Source organism: Eptatretus burgeri, chromosome 9 (genome assembly GCF_056783735.1).
Source record: "Eptatretus burgeri isolate ZD-2024b chromosome 9, Ebu_testis_v1, whole genome shotgun sequence".
Classification (NCBI taxonomy): domain Eukaryota; kingdom Metazoa; phylum Chordata; class Myxini; order Myxiniformes; family Myxinidae; genus Eptatretus; species Eptatretus burgeri.
This window is the reverse complement of record NC_140969.1, coordinates 41,510,862-41,527,367: the sequence shown is the minus strand read 5'-3', so window position 1 is coordinate 41,527,367 and position 16,506 is coordinate 41,510,862. Positions and strand designations below refer to the sequence as shown.

At 43.1% G+C, this 16,506-nt stretch overlaps 1 protein-coding gene and 1 pseudogene across 7 annotated transcripts in view; one reads left to right on the top strand and one right to left on the bottom strand.

Moving 5' to 3' along the window:
* Positions 1 to 16,506, top strand: part of LOC147020008 (estrogen receptor beta-like) — a 295,296-nt gene that overhangs the window by 231,290 nt on the left and 47,500 nt on the right. The window lies entirely within an intron of this gene.
* LOC147020009 (uncharacterized) lies at positions 14,419 to 15,921 on the bottom strand (annotated as a pseudogene).

Here is a 16,506-nt window from a genome sequence, read left to right as displayed (position 1 = left end):
AAGATGATCCCCTCTTATTTTGGTAACAGATGTTGGTTTCGAAAGTTTGGCAGTGGGGAACCAAAAAGTGAGGGGATTGAGTCGGGGGTTTTGGCTTTCGACATAAAATGTCAAAAGCCAAAATAAGTCGTAATATAATTTAAATTCAGATTTTGGCAAACCTTTACAGGAAGTATAATGACAAATCACTCAATCTTATCTATTTCCATTCAGGCCTATTATAATGTGGGCTTGTAGCAAGGTATTATGTGCACATTTAGGACACGGGTCCAAAAAAATGAAAGTCATTGTATGATTAAGTGTTGCATATCATTTGTTAGCCAACATCATGGGGATTCAGGATCTATTTGGGCAGAGCTTAATTCTTCCTCTTTCTATTGCTCTGACAGGGTCAAAGCTCTGACCAAACGAACATTTTACGATTAAAAGTGAAGATTTCTTAAAAACGTTACGTACTTCCTAACGACCTTTGATGTTCTGTATACTGAACACAAACTGGCCTTTGGTATTGATTTTTATATCATAGGGACATCTTGGTAAACCTGGTGGAGCCTGGTGTGTTGGCGCAGTGGTTAGGGCAGCGGCTAGGGATACAAAAGGTCCTGAGTTCAAGCCCCGTTGAGCCACTGAATTAATACACCAGGGGGTTGACTCAGCCTGTCATCCTTCCGAGGTCGGCGAAATGAGTACCAGTATACTGGGTTGGTGTATACCCCGGTTAAAATAGGTGTACCATATCCCTGTGTCGTAAGAGGCGACCAGGGTTGCGTCAGGAAGGGCATCCGGCGTAAAACATGTGCAAATCACTATGCGGATCACACGGATGATCCGCTGTGGCGACCCCGAACGGGAGCAGCCGAAAGAAGAAGAAGAAGGGACATCTTGGTAAACCTATTCTATGGTTATAAAATCAAGCTTATAGCTACCAGTAATTTTGTAGCAGCTTGGTAAATGCAATTTGTTACGTACTTCCTAACATTTTTGATAGCCTGTGTTTGTTTAAAAAAACTTGCTTTGTAAGCAACTATATCCATAGGACTCATAGCAAAGTATACATTTTCTGAAAGCACAGACACTTGGGCATTATATAACATTAAGATTGTTTATCTTATTAAAACTGGGTTCAATGTCTAAGCTTTCTCCTCATTTAGGATCATAGTGTACACAATACCATGCTACAAGCCTGTGGCACTAAAATGCAAGGCATTTAAATGCAGGAATTGGAAAAGGAGGAGATGGAAAATTCAATGAATTTGTGGATTGGACGATGCAAGAAACACAGCGACTCCAAAACGGAACAGATGGATAATCGAGTTGGGGTTGTCGTTATTTCTCGTATTTTACCGTGCAGTCCCAGGCAAAAATGCTACAGTTAGAACTATAGTACAGTGGGACCCGCTTAATAGAATCACTTTGGGCCAGACAAATTTGATTCTAATAAGCGGGTGATTCTAATATCCGAGTTCACCAGAGTTGTGGCGTATCAGGCGGATCAAATGTCGAGTACACATACGGAGACAAATACTCAGCATTTAGTTTGATTTATATGACACACTTGCTCAAAACAATGTAACTTACTACTGAAAATAAAACAATTACACGTACAGTACATATGTAGTTTTCAAAGCAAAACAACATAGGTTTGTCGATGAGCCTACTCTGTAATGAAAAAATTGTCGATTGTTGCCTGCTTTAACGAGTCTGTGGCAATGGCGGTGACCTCCTTGTCAAGTTTGCGCAGGAAGGCCATGTCACTGAACCCATGTGATAGCAAACCAAGCCTGATCGTCTTAGCTGCAGACATCATTTCCTTGATGGTCGGGACAGAGATCTCCTCTTCCTCCTCTTCCTCCACTTTAGTGTCGGCGTCATAGTCTGCATCAGTAGCAATTCCCATTTCGCGTTGGACTGCCGAAACGATGGCTTCGTCTGTGACATCATCGTCTGTGGTTTGGAGAGTGGCGTCCATGTTGACGAAGTCCTGCCATTGGTCGGGATCCATTTGAAGAGGGTTGGCTAACTCGTCGTCGTCATTGCTCTCGACCCTTTCGCCTTCGCTTGCCGTTCCGATGAAAATTCCTCCTTTGCGCCAGCAGTTCACTATACCGGTAGTCTTCACATCATTCCATGCTGCGTCCGTAAACAACATAGCGTCGAGGATCGTTATCTTTTTCGCCAAGTCACTCGCTGTCATTGCTCCATCCTCGTTGTCAATCTCAGTGAGCACTTTTCGTAGCATGGCACGGCGGTAATGAGCTTTGAATGAACGGATAATTCCCTGATCTAACGGTTGAAGAACAGAGGTTGTGTTCGGCGGGAGAAATGCCACAGTAATGTTCGACAGTTGAAGTGATTGGGGATGTACCGGACAGTTGTCGATGAGAAGCAACGCTTTCTGGTCATGACGCCGAAGCTCGCGATTCCACTCATCGAGCCATTCAGTGAAGAGAAAACCTGTCATCCATGCGGAGGAATTGGCTCTGTAGGGAACTGGAATTGTTTTGAGGCCTTTGAAACACCGTGGATTCTTGCTTTTACCAATACCGAAAGGAGGACGCTTAGCACCAGTCATCAAGCAGCAAAAAAGCACCGTGATTCTTTCCTTTGGCTTTTTCCCACCGCAGTGCTGATCTCCCTTGAAGAGGAACGTTCCGTCTGGTAAGGCCCGAAAATACAACCCGGTTTCGTCAGCATTCCAGATCTCATCAGCCGTGAAGCCTTCTACGAGATCCGGAAACACGTGGTCCAGCCATTGTTGTTTCCCTCCTACGTCAGCCGCCGCTGCCTCTCCGTGAAGTTTCTTGTGGACGATTCCATGTCTTTTCTTGAACCGGTCAATCCAGCCGTTTGTCGCACTGAACTTCTTGTTGTTGAACTTTTCCGCGAACTGAGCCGCTTTCTCCCGCATCAGAGGTCCAGAAAGCGGTGCTTCCTTTTCTCTAGAAGTTTGAATCCACTTGACCATTGCTGATTCGACATCGGGTGCGTTGCCGCTTCGCTTGCGTTTCTGAGAAGAAGACGAATCCACTTGACCTTTCAGAATGGCCTCTCGATCTTTCAGAATCTTGCATAGGATCGGCTGGTTAATTTCCAACTTGTTTGCAGCTTCTCGTTGGCTCATTCTGGGCAAAGCGTCATAGTCCCTCAGGATTTGTGCTTTATCAATGTTTGAACGATCCGTCCGCTTTCGTTTTCTGTCCATCGTGGAAATGACGACACGTCTAGTGCTTAGACTGCAGCTGTCAGCCGTCTGCCTATCTGTACAATGACTACCGAAATCACTGTAGTGGCATAGCGTTATTTTTAGCGTGACGTCAGCCGCCTGGAGGCAAACGTTGGAACTGTGCGGCCAGTAGGCGCTGAACTGTCGAAGTGGATGGCCAGCAGCTGATTCTATTAAGCGGGTTTTTGATTCTAATAAACGGGAAAAATTGTGTACATTTAGATACAATGGAATCGGTCTCCACGATTTTGATTCTATAATACGGGTGATTCTATTAACCGTAATTCTATTAAGCGGGTCCCACTGTATATGACAGTAGTACTCTCATATACTATAGTTCGTAACAGGTCCAACTGCAGTAGTCTGTAGAGCATTCCTATAGGATTTTTTTTTTTTGCCTCGGGTACCTCCATTATTTGATATGCTTGCATTTTCCACACTGGGTTGTTTCTTATATTCTCTAATATTGTATTTTTCGATCATTGCATTTTCAATTTTCAGATTGAGTTTCCCCTATAATGAAAGTATTTTCCTGAATTCAGTCATGTACCACAAACATCAATATTTTATGATTAGCCTGAAAGCCAGGGGCCAGCTTTATCTACCTGTTTATTTTATGCTTAGCCTATGTTTCATAAGATTGCATTGTCTGCTTTAATAGGTTGACGCTATCATATATTTGGAGTATCTCAGGGTGCTGGACTTGTAAATGCTCTTTGAATAGATATGAAAGGAAGATATAAAATATGTGCCCTGTGTATAGTCACAAACAGCACTCAGAAATTGTGTAAACAGTCAACATAAGTTATCTATTTCGTGATGATGTGCAGATTTACTTTGACAAAGGTCCCCTAAACAATAAAATTATCGATATGAATAATACACACAATTAAGCTTTGTGTCTGCTTCACGCAGTGATCTTCACGATTGTTTTAGAGGGGGGCCACTTTTACCGATTAGACATCAGTGTGAGAGCCGCCACATCACCTGCACAACTCCTAATGGCTGCTATTAGGCCCCGCCGTATGTACTCTTCTTCCTTGTGGTTAACTGGGCCGCAAGCGTAATTGTTCGTACACTGCCATCTACTGATGTAGTTCTTTACTTTTATGCTTCGTGTTGGAACACTCATTTGAAACCATTGGGTAAATTTGATAGCATTTATGGCGGATTATGATGGGGTGCTTTCACATTTGTGTAGTATCGGCCGCACGTCAGGGGCCACACTTCAGGCCATGAGGGGCCGCTAGTGGCTCGCGGGCCGTGCAATGAAGAACAGAGGCTTAACGGTTAAGGTGGCTGCCTTACGATCTTCGGGTCTTGAGTTTGAACCCCTGTCGGGCCATTGAAATAACACCAGGTTGTTTGACTTAGCTTGTCATCCTTCTGAGGTCAGTAAAATTAGTACCAGCTTGCTGGAAACGGGGGACTTCATCCGCGGCACAGCCGCACTTCCAGAAAATGTTATAGCCAAGCAGTTACAGGTTACATATGAAACAACAAGAACAACAGACAGCACTATTAAACAGCTTGTGCAAAGTTTCTTTCACATTTTTCAGTTTCAAAGTTTCAAATTAACTATTTACATCTCAATTGACCCTATCATCGACATATATGGAGAAGGTAAAATGCACGATATGTGATAAAATGACTGATTGAAAATTAAATACTAATACCCTGAAGAAACATGGAGGTAACAGGTAAGAAACTTGTTAATTTGTTTTCAACCCAACAAACCTTTAACTTAGTCTGCTGATAACTTGACAAAAGGCACTTCTTTATTGGTGGAAACACAAACAGCAGGGTTGAAGGATAAAATAGAGGGAGACTTTGACAAATAAGAGAAGTGGTGAGGAAAGAGGGTAGCTAAGGATGCATGGGGGGGGGGGGTGGGGGGTGGACAATGTGGTTACAGAAACAGACTCTCAGGAACGAAAAACAGGAAATTTGGAAGGTGGTGGGCCTGGGGGTTGGTTGGGGGGGGGGGTTGGTTAACCAGCATTGAAAAGATCAGGGATGGGGGATGATCTGAGATGGTGGTGAACAGCTGTCATAAAGATCTGGGGGAACTAATGAGATTGAAGAGAATGTGGAAGTTGGTTCCACAGGCAGGAAAAAAGATGAACAAATGAGTGGAGGTGAGCGGTGATCCTGGATATTGGGAGATTCACTAGAAGGGGGTTGATGGTGGACTATGTGCACCCTGCAGAAACTTTGCAATGGCAAAATGATAGGCCTGTACACTCAGCTTCATTGCAGGAAATTCCAGTGATCTTGAAGGCCTTGGTTTCCACAGTGCCCAGCTGAGGAAGGTGTAAGGCATGTGTGCCAACCAAGAAGAGGGACCAGTCATCAATCTGCAGATGAAGGCCTTGGAGGTGGATAAGATCATGTGTGCCAAGGAAGGACTTGCACGACACAGGATGCCCTCTCACCAACTGGCTTTGGAGGCCAACTTTGAAATGTGGTTTGCCGAAGAAAGATGATGGCTGAGAGTGAGGCCCAAAAGTTTGAATGACTGAACTCATTTGAGAGGATTATTAAGAGAAAGTAGATGGGAGTGTTAGAGAGAGAGAGAGAGAGAGAGAGAGAGAGAGAGAGAGAGAGAGAGAGAGAGAGAGAGAGAGAGAGAGAGAGAGAGAGATATATAGAGATAGAGATAGAGATAGAGATAGAGATAGAGATAGAGATAGAGATATATATATATAGAGATTTTGCAGGATTGAAAGACAAATTCTAAGTGTTTGACCTGCTTGTCATTTTGAAAAGGTCTGAAGAGAAAGAAGAGGCTGCAGCCTGTCTCTGAAGGATGAAGGATATCACAGCAGAGGGTGGAGTCATCAGCAAAGAGAGAAAGAGGATTTTCCAGAGTCGAAGAGATCGTTAATGAAGATCAGGAATAGGATGTGGACTAGAACACTGCCTCGGGCACTCCAGCCTTGACAGGGATAGGAGATGAAAAAATTCTGTTGACAGCCACATGTTGGCTACAAAAGTGGAGGAAGTCCAAAACCCAAGAGTTGAGTTGGCCTTGGATGGCGTCGGATTTGGGCTTTTACTCTTCACGATATAACTTTCATTCAAAAATTAATATATTTTATCATTCTTTGACATCTGCAGTGATTGATTTCTTGCTGTATCCTTCAGTCTTTTGGTGTGTTGCTTTTGTGATCCAAATTAAATTTGCTCTTGTCGCCAACACATGCCTCTCAATGGGATCCTCTTGTCTCCTCTCCCTGTCGAGGCATTGTCTTGGGTCCCAGCCTATTGATAATTTTAATGAATGATCTTTCTAACTCTCTGGAAAATCCTCTTTATCCGTTTGCTGATGACTCTACCCTCTGCCATAACATTTCTCATCCTTCACATAGGCAAGCAGCAGCCTCTTTCCCTCTTAGCAGTCCTGTATAGAATCATGAGCTGCTCAAACACTCGTAATATCTTTCAATCCTGACAAATCTCACACTCTCACTCCATTTCTCCTAAAAGATGGTCCAGCAAACACTCCCATCCACCTCCTTAACAATCCTCTTGAAGATGTTCAGTCACTCAAACTTTTGGGCCGCACTATCAGCCATGATCTGTCTTGGGCAAACTATATATTATCTAAGTTGGTCATCGACTGGGCATCCTTCATCGTGCAAAGTCTTTCCTTGGCACATCTGTACTTTTTCTATTTACAAGGCCTTAATCCTCAGCTTGATGGAGTATTGCTCTCCCATTTGTTCTGAGGCAGCTGCCTAACACCAAGCTCAGCTTGATGCTGTGGAAACCAAGACCTTCAAAATCATTGCAGTCTCCCATGGTGAAGCCAAGTTTCTCTCACAGCTAAGTTTCTGAAGCTAAGACCATCACTTTCACATCACAAACAGGTCGTTGCTCTGTCTTCTACCACCTTCTTTCTTGTCTTATGCCCTTCTGCACTCTGCCCCCCTCCCTCCCACTCAGGGTGCATGTGGTCTTCCAATAACCCCATTCTGGTGAAACTCCCAAAGTCCAGACTCACTGCTCACCTCCACTCATTCGTTCCCTTTTTAACTAGCTGTCGATCCAACTTCCTCAGTGTCTTCAATCTCATTCTTCCCTCCAGGGCTTCAAGACAGCTGTTCACCAACATCTCAGGTTATCCTTCATCCACAGCCATGATCTTTTTCTACCCCCCATTAACTCTCCCTAAGCCCACCTCTTTCCAAGTTTACAGTTTTTCCTTCCTGAGAGTTTGTGGATGTATCCATCTTGTTCACCAACTGTGTCCTCCCTTTCCTCTCATTCTTCACCACATCTCATGTCTCCAAGTCTCCCTCCATTTTGTCCCTCATAATTAAACATTTTGTGACATTTTGATTTTTGTAAAAGAAGCATTTACCAAAACTTTTGATATAATGATGAGCAAAATCAGAACATATAGAGGAATGAGGAAATATAAATCAAGGAACATGGTTCTGCACCAGTTTTTGACGATAGTTTGCCTCAATCATTCACAAAGTGGAGAGAGAGAGAGAGAGAGAGAGAGAGAGAGAGAGAGAGAGAGAGAGAGAGAGAGAGAGAGAGAGAGACAGACAGACAGACAGACAGACAGACAGACAGACAGACACGGAGACACGGAGACGATTGTAATCAGTCTGTATGTCAGTGAATGTGTGAGTCCACACTCGTATACTTTAACACAGATCGTTTATGCTCAGATTAACAGTATTGTACGAGTATATATTATCCCGTCGAGGCTCTGCATTGGTGAAGTCTTAACTCTGAATTTGTTGCATGTCTGTTTAGGTATTAACATGTTTCTGAAAATTTGCATTTTCAGAGTTTTGATTGAAAATATATTCAAGATTGAGACAATAATTTCCTCGCTCAATTTGACATGAGACTTTGAAGTGATAAGATGTGTAGTAAGTAAACTTGTTTTCAAGTTTTGTTTTTTTGTTTGAACGGAATGCCTTTCCTGCTAAGTGTGACTCTGAAATGGCCTTACTTTCAAAGCAATGGTTGAAAATAATAAAAAATAACACAATTCAAGGTTGAATTGCCTTTATTGTTTCAATAACTTAGGGTCATATTGCCAGAGGTACTCAGAGCATTGGACTGTGGATTTTTGCCTTGGGCATATACTCCAACAATGTTTTTACATTCAGGAGAACTTTTCAATCAAAGTAGTAAAGAAAGTAGATAATTTGCATGAAGTGTTTATTTTTCATTTTCCATACTGTGCTCAATGTTTCCTGCATTTTTTTTTTCTCTCGGTATTAATTGTTTCTCATTTTTTTTTATTGCAAATTATTTTCTTCTTTCCATGAATTTTATTTTCCATACTATTTTCCATACTTGGGTTCTGGTTCTGGGTTCCTGCACAGCCAGACACAATCATCTCTGCTCTGCAAGGCAGTCTTCAAAATCTGAGGATACATGTTCCAGAACTGTCTTATTTAACAATTTTTGTTGATTGTTACCCTCGCCAAAGGAGAGGGTATTGCATTTGGGTCCGTTTGTTTGTCTGTCTGTCTGTCTGTCTGTTTGTTTGTCTGCACAAAACTTTCATGTTTTTCTCTGCAACCGCTTGTCGGATTGAGACGAAATTTTCACCAAAGGAGCAACTACTCATGTAAAATGTTTTAATGATAATTATGACGTCATAGGTTACGTGGTGCAGGCGCCATATCTTGAAAAAAGTTTGCACCTCTGTATCTCTGAAACCGCACCAAGGAAAAAATTGAAACTTGGACACATGGCAAGTACTCCTCATGGGGAATAAGTGTGATTTAAAAAAATACGTCATAGGTACCTTCGTTATGACATCATAATTGCAGATGTAGAACGCTACATCTGATCAGTATGAACATTTTGAGTGTCATCTATGGATAAAATGGTTCATTAAAAAAATTTTGATGACTATCAGTCATGTGATTCGGCAGCCATATTGTTTTGGTTTTTTTTTTTAAACCTTCTAAAATCTTCTCTGAAGTGGCTGAACAGATCGAGGTGAAACATGACACATAAGACCACCTATCCATGAGGAACAAAAGGTTCACACATTTTATGTCATCGGTCATATGAGGCCCCATGAGGAGGAGTGATGTAAGCGACATTTTTTAATGATATGATGATGATACGCTCGGATGATAGGGTGAGGGTTAAAATAGTGCTATATGGCATCAACTCCAAAATGGCCCATGTGTCCCTTACATCACTTCTCCTCGTGGCGCCTCATATGGTTTGGCAGCCATATTGGATTTACCTTAAAACCTATAAAAAAAATCTTCTCCAGAACAGCTGAACAGATCAAGGGGAAACTTCACACAAATGTTCCCCAAGCCTTGTGTGTACAATTTTATGAAAGAATAATTGATGTCGCATGGTTTGGCAGCCATATTGGATTGAAGAAAAATATTAAATAATGTTTTCTCTGGAACCACTCAATCAATCGACATGAAACTTCACAATGATGATCTAGTAGTGATGAGAAACACAGGTTTTAAATTTCAACTTCATCAGATGCATTGTTTAGCAGCCAGAATTATTTCATTGTTTTGATCCGGGTTCTTTTTTTTAATTTTTTTTTTTTTGAATAAGGCTCACTTGGCTGTGCCTGGATGGTTTTGAGGGTAGGAGAGTAGCAGCTGAAATGTGTATCCTATCCAGGTTCATCCTGATGACTTCATCTTTGATTTTTGCTTGTTTGGGTTCCTTCTGATGACTCCAATGCATGACTGTACCTATTTGGTCTTCCATTTGATTTGAATTGAATTTATTTTAATCCCATTCTAAAATCAATAGAATAATAATAGACATCATGGGTCAGGGTCAGGTGTCCGATCAAGGAGGGGTTGCATCAAAGCGGGACGTCTTGGTACCCGGTTATCACTGCCAGCAGTTATAAAGTGGCAGTTCTAATTATGTCTCTTATTAATTAGGTAACACACCAGTACACAAACACCACACCAAAAATACACAAACATCACATAAAACAAGTTCTTGCGAGGGTCTGCAATCGCTGATTGCTCTTTTTGTTAATTTAATGTATTTGTGCATCTCATTCTGTGTGTCCATGTGTGCTTTTGTTCTGGATCCACGTGTCCTTGTCCAGGCCACATGCTCTTGTGGGCCATGTTTCTGCTGCCCCACTATCAGTGTTTTGCCTTTTCTCCCTCTCATGCCTTGCTCTTTTATGATCCTCGATTTCAAAGAAAAAAAATAAACAAAGTACTCCGTTTTCTGTTGTCGAAGGAAAATCTGGCTTCTTGTATAATTTTTACCTTAATAATCCCGGAATATCTGAATAGTTACACAATCTTCTCACAACACATTGGTAAACTAGAATTGCACTTGGTCGAGCACATACCTCTGCCAGGCTGAACAGTTTACATTTTGTATCCCACTGATGGGCCAGATCTGCAATCAGACCTGAACTAAAATCTCATCGGCTTGTTTTAGTCACCTACCCAACTCATCCACCAAGTTTTGTCATAATCCGCCCACAACTTTTTGAGATATCCTGTACACAAACAGATAGACATGCATGAAAACATAACCTCCTTCGCCTTCAGTGGCGGGGGTGAAAAGTATAGGATCCAGGGAGTGTGAAAGCAACGAATCCACATGGGTGGATTAAAAAGGTGCGAAGAAATTTAGAAGGGGTGGATGACACTCTTAGACCAGACTAACCTGCGACGACTTACACTTAGGGTAAAGTGCTTTGATGCTTACTGTCCCAAGTGTTCAGTTTTGCTAAAAATTGGGACATGGGTAATGAGGATGGGAGCGAGCGAGAGTGACTCAATAGTCAGTAAAAGGATTGGTTTGGAAACCAGAAATGTCTTGTGGTGTTGATGTCTGTTATGTGTAAATAATTGAGTTGTTTTTGGAGAATGAATGCGAATTATAACATGTAAGCAGGCCATGGCAGTATAGTAACACAATCACCATTATGCATTGCATTGTTTGAGAATTGAATGACAGCAAGGGAGGAAATGAGATGTTGGATTGTGTGGGTGGGGAAGATATGTGGGTCCTCAAGAATGGATCAAGCTCTGGAGGAACGGTGACTGCGGTTCCCACTGAAGTAATTTGTCCTTGGCAGCTGGTAGTGTCTGAGGCTGCATGAGAGCCTGGATGTGTGGAGAAATGGAGACCCGTCAGAGAGGAGGGTCTGATTTGGGCAACCAGTGGTAAGAAAACCCCTGGTGACCCGTATGAGGCTGTGTGAGAGCCTGGATGTGAGGAGACCCTCCCTGCGAGGCGTACAGCAAAAGAGCTGTTTGGCTGTCAGGGACCAAATCGTTTAGGGGGGGGGGGGGGTACAAAGAAGTCACAAGTCGAGCAACTTGTTTTTGGACTGTGGACACCACAACCAGAAGTGCCCCCACCATTAATGTTGTATGGCACCTCCCCACTGCCCAGTTGAGGATCACACGTGTGTGTAATAACATTTAAGCCATGGTCTTGCAGGGTTGGAATGAATGATTTATATCGGGTTTATGTATGAGTGTGAGGGAAGGTTCACTTAATCCATGACACTAACCTGTACCGGAAAGGCAAGGCTCACGGAAATTTGAAATAGGTAAATTTGGATGGCTCCGCAGGTAACGTTGGGTAACATGGCATCCACCAATGAATGCAGTTTTTAGAAGGAGGTTGCATAAATGTTTAAAAGTTTTTTTTTGGTTGTTGTTTCATATAGTTGGTTAATGTGTTCTCTGACATTTCCTACCTGCCCCAGGAGTTAGGAGTGAGGAACCAAGAGATTTGCAAATATTTTAATTGTTGTGTTTAAGGGGTGTAGAACGTTAAGGAGAATAGGTAAGTTAGATACGGCTCGCTTCCCACAGCTCTCCTAATTTATGTCATCGGCTAATTCGGTGTGAGCCGGTAAGTGGTAAGGCTGGAATGGTAATGCCTGCATTGAACCTTGCCAGAGCTACGGTTCTGGGAGGGGGGAGGGGGGCTGTTTTATGGTTGTTGGGGTAGATGGAGAAATTTAAAAGGAAAGTTAGGATTGAATCGAGTTGTTTGGTCCATGGACGTGTAGGAGACATCTCAATATATTTAAGTAGGGAAACTGTGAGCTTAAGTGTTACGTGTCACCACACAGAGGATGGTGTAGTGTTAATTAGATCAGGATTAAGAATAAGTTCCCCCAGTATGTGATTGCCCCCCCCCCCCCCCCGTAACCTATTCCTACGTTTTTGCATTTACAAGCGAGCCAAACATGCCGAGTCTTCGGGGTCTTTTGTGTCCTTGGGAACTTTGGATATTTTGGATCTTTTGGAGTCTAAAGGGTCTTTGGGGTCGTTTTGGTCCTTGGGGTCTTTTTGGTCTTCAGGGTCTTTTGGGTATTCAGTGTCTTTTTGGGTCTTTGGTGTCTTTTTGAGTCTTTTCGGGTCTTCAGGGTCTTTTAGGCCTTTGGGGTCTTTTTGGGTGTTTAGGTTATTTTGGGTCTTCAGGGTCTTTTGTGTCTTTGGGGTATTTTGGGTCCTTGGCGAGTTTTTGGTCTTCTGGGTTTTTGGGGTCTTAGGGGTCTTTTTGGTCCTCAGTGACTTTTGGGTCTTCAGCATCTTTTGGGGACTTTTGGGTCTTTTGTGTCCTTGGGGTCTTTTGTGTCCTCAGGGTCTTTTAGGTCTTTGGGGTCTTTTTGGTTCTTCGTGGTCTTTTGGTTGCTCGGTGAGTTTAGGGTCTTCAGGGTCTTTTGAGTCCGCAGTGACATTTGGGTCTCCAGGGTCTTCAATCTTTTTGAGAAACCGTTGCAGCCTTTTCCAAGTCAATGCATTGTTAGGCAGGCCAAAAAAATGGTGAATTAAGACCCCAGTGAGGGAGAACAAGCTGACCAAGGATGAGCCTTGATGAAGGATATAATTAAATAAGGCCGTTAATTATTCAAAAGGGTGTTTTAATTAACCCAAACATCCAATTTTCACTCTTGCACTTCCTTGGAGTTCTCTAAGTACGCATGCAAAGTTTCAAGTCGCTCGGCTTCATGGTTTTGGAGTTATGGTGGAGACACACACACCATGACTGACATTTCTTCGTACAGAGGTATATTTTATCTATATTAACCCCTTAGTCAGGTTGCCAAAATGTTGACCCTGCAATCTTAACTACTGCGAACTTTTTCACGGAAATCGAAGACGACGAAGGGGAGCAAGGTGTAGATGATGATGATGAAGAGTAGTAGAGGATTGTGACCGCTGATGGCTGGTAATACTGTGCTCAATGTCTCTATAGAGGTCATGTTACTGTGCGTCAGACGTCTCTGGTTCCGTCATCATGTCTTATGAACAATAACAATACATTAAAGTTTCTTAGTTTGACCTTTGACCTCTGATTTTGACCCCGTATCCAAAAAATAACTCTAGAAATGGACTCCGGGCACTCTAAAACCTCGAGAAAGAGGTATTACACGACCCTCTAGGTCATCAAAATCAAAAGTTGAAAATTGGCCAACATCTAAGATGGCGGCGGCCGCCATCTTGAATTCTGAGAAATGCTCAACGTTGCATAAGTAGCAACCAAGCTAATTTGGCTCTCGTAACTATATAGAACACATTTCTGTGAAAAAAGTTCGCAGTAGTTAACATTGCAGGGTCTCATAAAGGACATATTGTTGCGGGGCCAGAACGTCGGCCGCAGGCACGACCGCTACATGGAGCCACAAGTCGGCTCGACCGATCGCCCGGATTTCAGATCGTCGCCCCGGATAAGTCTGGAGTCGACGGGCCCTCTATTGGACCGAAATTCGCCAATGGATAGACCACATGGGGTAGTGTCGATTGCCAATTTCAATTTACCTAAATACCCACGTGGTCCAACTACCGGGGAATTTCACCCTCGACCATAGACTCCTATAGAGAAGGACTGGAACCTCCCATGTTCAGGGTTTGTCACTTGAGTCTGAAGGATTAACTTGGGTCCGGGGCTAAAATGACTTCTAGAAGGGCTAGAGACACGATCTCGGGATCCATATAAGGGTTTTTGAGGACGGCGAGTTCAATAGTGTCATTTTCAATACTACCTGAGGTCATCTTCAAGGTCAAAAGGTCATATTTCGAGGTCAAATTACTGAACTTTGGTATTTTTTGCCAGTTTTTGTGTCTAACTCATAAACGGTGAGAGATGGCTGATTGTAACAAGATGCAAGTGTGTAGAGCTGTCAGACTTTTATATTTATTGTCATATATTGTATTACATAAACATTATATGCATGTCACAACACTTTGCCTATTACAACTATGTCTATGTCTATCACTAGTTGGAGAGCTTTTCTTGCCTCCTGAGGCATCCCAAAGCTTTTTCTTTGTCACTTACATTGAGGACATGAGCTTTCAATATAATGTTAGCTAAAGTAGTACATGCAGCATGACTACTAGCTAAAGGTGCATCTACAGAGGATAACAGCTCAGCAAAATGAAATCGGCAACGCATTTTAGTCTTGTCATACAAATTATAGGCATTATGTACAAAAAAGACGGTTGACATAGTCGGCACACTCAATCCACCTCTATTCAAATTATCTAGAAACTCAGATGACACCTTGTTACCATCTTCATCATCAATGATCTCCTCCAGACTAGTGCTATCGCCATATTTATGAACAAGGTGTCCGGCCAAATAAACTACTTTATGCTTATAAAGGGCATCGTCAGGCCCCAAGAGATCCTGAGTGTCTTGAGGAGTAATCTCGTCAATGAGTTCACTTCGCTCATCTGGATTTATGGAAGTTGTGCAGTTGTTGTGGCAATCAATCACATGAGAACTAGATTCGGGCATAATGTCATGCTTAATGAGTGTTTGCAAATTTACAATTTTAGCTGCAGCCATAATGTCAACTACGTCAATGTAGAAGTTTCCACCGCTTCTTTTCCTGGCTTGGCCGAAAAACTTTTCCAAGGCTTCATCTGCAAATATAGCAGGAAGAACGAAGTCAAAGTCTTTCTCTGCCAGAAGCAATTTGGCAGCATCCACATTATTACGTGTGGACACAGTGAAGGCTTCAGCAGTTTGCTGAGTTAGCTTCAGCTTACGTCCACCACCTCCTTGCCATGCGCAGGTAGATATAATTTGGCAGGCCTGCTCCAGCCTAGTGAAACTTGTACAGTCTGCTGTCCAAGGCTGTCTGGATTCGTCGCGCAGATGGATTGCTGAGAAACGGTTTTTCACGTTCATTATCTTGAATCACTCACTCATTATCTGGGTGAGGATGATTGTGCCTTCGCTGATGCCCAGTGAATCCTTGAAGGTCTTTAAAGCAGCGACAGTCTTGTCATTGAACACTTGGCATACCAATGGTACGCTCTGGCGTTGAAGGGGCTTGGGGAAAACAGCGGTGTGCGTCAGCTTGGTTAAGCGAATAGGAGTAGCCCGGTCGATCTCATAAACCTTCTGAATATCACTCCAGTAAGCTTTGTACTCATTACCATCTACGACAAATGAGAGTGTCTTACCATCAACAGTAATCCAGTTGTTGCGAACATTTTTGAATATGTGCACGTAGTCGTACACTAAGAACATAGATTGCTCTTGAATTGACAACACTTGGCAACTTCCTGGTCCTCCAAGTTTTGAATAAACACTGCGGTTGGTATTGCAATTGTCACATATCAAAGAAATCACAGTACCGCCAGCACCAACTACAGCTGATGCAGCTTCGATAAGGAGTTCCTTCAGCTGATCGGCAGTTAGTTTTTTGCAGGGCAAAATGCGTAGAATACAGCGTGGACCACCGAGGACCACCGGAGCTCCGGTCTACGAAGGACGAGTGCAGCGTAACCAAACCAGGCCGAGGTGAGACGAGGTGATCGCCCAAGCTCGCGATCGCGCGGAGGAGGATGAGGAGGACGAGGACCAGACCAGACAGGCTTCCCTGAGACGAGCGCTCCAGCGAGATGACGACCGAACCCAGCTAGAACGAGATGGGTCGCTCGAGATGATGCTCCTCCTCGCTTCTTCCTTCCCTTTGCTTCTCCTCCAGTCTCGTCTCTTTCTGCATCGCTGCAAGCTTCCTTTATACACTCCGGTGCGCTCCCCCTCCCCCTTTCCGGCACGCAGGGAAAATCCCGGCGCGGGAGTTGTCGTTCTTTTCTGAGCATACTTTTTGTAACGGTCATTCCGGTTTACGCCTCAGAATCTTGGGGCGGGGGGTGGGGGGGGTGGTTCTTCTTCTTTGCAGAAATCTCGATAAAACTCCTAACTATTAAAATAAATCACAGCGCATTTACATTGATTTACCCATTAGACAAGGGAAAGGAAGCTATCTATAAAACACATACCGAAATATCTGAGTGAAAGGACCT